The sequence below is a fragment of the Frankliniella occidentalis genome, unplaced genomic scaffold (assembly GCF_000697945.3).
Source record: "Frankliniella occidentalis isolate FOCC.00 unplaced genomic scaffold, Focc_3.1 Scaffold196, whole genome shotgun sequence".
In the NCBI taxonomy this organism is placed as follows: Eukaryota; Metazoa; Arthropoda; class Insecta; order Thysanoptera; family Thripidae; genus Frankliniella; species Frankliniella occidentalis.
Window position 1 is genome coordinate 189,401 of NW_026267322.1, and position 3,459 is coordinate 192,859.

Consider the following 3,459-nt stretch of genomic DNA (forward strand, 5'->3'; position numbering starts at 1 on the left):
CACCGCCCACGGGCCGGCCTGCGTCTGGAGAGCCGGCAGCAACTCCCTGGCGGCGTGCTGGGGCTAACGAATCTCTTTAGCGTTAGTGGAGCGGGCGAGCGAGCGAGCGGCAGTGGGGGGGAACCGAGACCCGAACGCGCGCGGGACGAGCCGAGCCGGGGCCGAGCCGGAGCCACGGGGGGGGGGGGGGAAGAGAGCGTATTATCAGTATTTTAATGGCGAACTTAGAGAACCGAAGACATTTTTTAGAAAAGAGGGAAGAAGTCAGCCTGATATGTAGTCGACGAAAAATTGTTCGAACTGCCTCGATTCGCTCTAGAAATCCCATAAGCGAGGATTCTCGCCTCCGCAGAGCAAGAACTTGCTGTAAATTTCCTCGCTCTCCGGAGAGCGAGGTTCGATTTCCTTGCTCGATTAGAGCGATGGATTAAGGAATGTCACTCTATTTGAGTAATGATTGGGGATGTGTGTTTTGAAGTTTTGAAGGTTTTTTGAGTGAGGATTCCTGAAGTCAATCTCTCTTCACACGTTCCCATCGGCGTGACCACTATGTGGTCACGCCCCCCCAAAAAAACCAAATGTACAGCCGCAGTGAACGTGTTAATTTGAGTGAGGTTTAAGAATACTCACCCAAAGTGCGTAACCCGGCGACCGGGTGCGCGACGCCGGTGTCTCATCATACTGATAAATAACTTCCTTTAGAAGAGACGGTTCGTCAAAACAGAGGGGGGGGGGGCAGTTTTAGGGGAGGTTAACAACTCCTCTCGTCAGCTGGACCCACTGGACGGTTTCTTGTACCACCTACTTTTTCCCACTCCCCGGTCCCCCGCCGTGCTCCCCCCTCTTAGTGGAAGTCGTAAGGGAAAACCCACTGCACTTTTGCGTAGAAGCATGAAACTTTGCACACTTGTACATTGGTACCTAAGGATCGATTTTTCAAGTGGAGGCAATCGATTTGTCCCTTAGGGTTCAAAATGGCGGCCATTTTCCAAAATGGCGGTTGAATAACCACTTAGGCCCCTTTGTATTGCTTCCTGTACATATTCCGGTCTGATATTCGTGGGGTAAAGATGCTATTCGACAGAGGAAGGTGTGCGGAATCCGACGCTGAAGTCGGATTTCAAGTATCTCGTCTAGATTTTGAGCAAAGGCCGGATGAAACATTTCGTACTTTTTGTGAAAATAGTTAAAGTTTGGTTTTACGACTGTAGATCCATTCCGAGCAGGTTTTTCGAAACGTCGGTCCTTATAAATGTTGTCGGCCGTGCCTTTACGAAGAGAATGAGCTTTCGTGGAGCTCTGTATGTCTTTGAGTTTTACTTCTAGAGCAATTCAAAGCTCACCATGCAGCTTGTGTTGACGCCTCCGAGGGCGTCCTTCCCAAAAGAACACGTGTATTTTGTACAGAGGACACCAGTGTTTCCCAAGCTTTCAAAATGTGCACAGATGCTATTTATGCCTCTACTAAGAATTTGTCACCAGCAGGCTATCTTTAAACTAGCTTGAAGGGGGTGAAATCAACCCCCTTATAAATACACACAAATCCCCTAAGGCGCGGGTAGGCAATCCGCCTAACTTTCTCGTTTTTCCGCAAACTTTACACCCTCCAAAACCGACCAAAATCAATTTCTAGAACGACGTGGCTTTGCTGGTAGGTTCTTAAAGTGCCTTTAAAGGAACTCCGAACGGGAGGCAAAATGCATTTTCAACCTGATGGCGTACAGAACACTTGCAATTTGCCATGCTAATCACCCGTAAAGAGTACATAAGAAATTCGTACACCCAGAATAACGCTTCGACTTAAATTTTCCAGGTGCCTCCCGTTCGAAATTCCTTTAAAGGCACTTCAAGAACCTACCAGCAAAGCCACGTCGTTCTAGAAATTGATTTTGGTCGGTTTTGGAGGGTGTAAAGTTTGCGAAAAAACGAGAAAGTTAGGCGGATTGCCTACCCGCGCCTTAGGGGATTTGTGTGTATTTATAAGGGGGTTGATTTCACCCCCTTCAAGCCAGTTTAAAGATAGCCTGCTGGTGACAAATTCTTAGTAGAGGCATAAATAGCATCTGTGCAAATTTTGAAAGCTTGGGAAACACTGGTGTCCTCTGTACAAAATACACGTGTTCTTATGGGAAGGACGCCCTCAGAGGCGTCAACACAAGCTGCATGGTGAGCTTTGAATTGCTCTAGAAGTAAAACTAAAAGACATACAGAGCTCCACGAAAGCTCATTCTCTTCGTAAAGGCACGGCCGACAACATTTATAAGGACCGACGTTTCGAAAAACCTGCTCGGAATGGATCTACAGTCGTAAAACCAAACTTTAACTATTTTCACAAAAAGTACGAAATGTTTCATCCGGCCTTTGCTCAAAATCTAGACGAGATACTTGAAATCCGACTTCAGCGTCGGATTCCGCACACCTTCCTCTGTCGAATAGCATCTTTACCCCACGAATATCAGACCGGAATATGTACAGGAAGCAATAAAAAGGGGCCTAAGTGGTTATTCAACCGCCATTTTGGAAAATGGCCGCCATTTTGAATCCTAAGGGACAAATCGATTGCCTCCACTTGAAAAATCGATCCTTAGGTACCAATGTACAAGTGTGCAAAGTTTCATGCTTCTACGCAAAAGTGCAGTGCGAAATCAGAAATTGTACTATCCTGCTTCCACTATCTCCTATCCACCGTTCACTCACCTCTTAATAATTGAGGGAGAGGATAATGTCGCAGACAGCGAGACGCCGCGCTGTCTCCCTTCCAGCCGTCGAGGGGACCTCCCACCGCCTCTCCTCTGATGGGGTTCTGGCAGCCACGCCGTGTTACAATGATTACAGCGCAAGTACCCTAAAGACCTACACTGTAACCAAAAAAAAGCGTCACCACCTCACAACATTTCCTCTCCTAAATTCACAGATGTGTCGCCATTTATACTTCTTCACGTGAGAAGTGCATTGTCACTTTATATATAAGTCGTCAAAGAAGTGCACTGTTTAAAAAAATGTAAATTAACAAAGAAAGTGCAGTTGAGGTTGTTAGCAACACTTGCTGTTTTTTTACAACAAATGTTGTAAAATCACCACATTGGTAAAAAAAATCTCGGAAACAAAGTTTCTAATCGAAAAACAGTCACTTTTGTTCTGCTCCTGGAAAAAAAGGTGTGTTGTTTTTGAACGAAATGTGTTGCTCACAAAATTAACAACACCTTTCTTATACATGCTAATAAACATGCTAATTTAAAGTTTGGTTTGGTGACACACCGAAAGCTTCCTGAGAAGACTTTGGAAACGGAAACGGCCCGAAAACCGCATCGGTTTGTCGATAAAATATCGCGACGAATCATGGACGAAGATATGACGCGGGCCCTTTTCACATTAAAACAGCTTCGTTAACAAGAAAAATCGCGCTCGCTTCGCTATCGCGAAACGCATTTCATTTGGGTGGTAAACGAGGAGTGAATC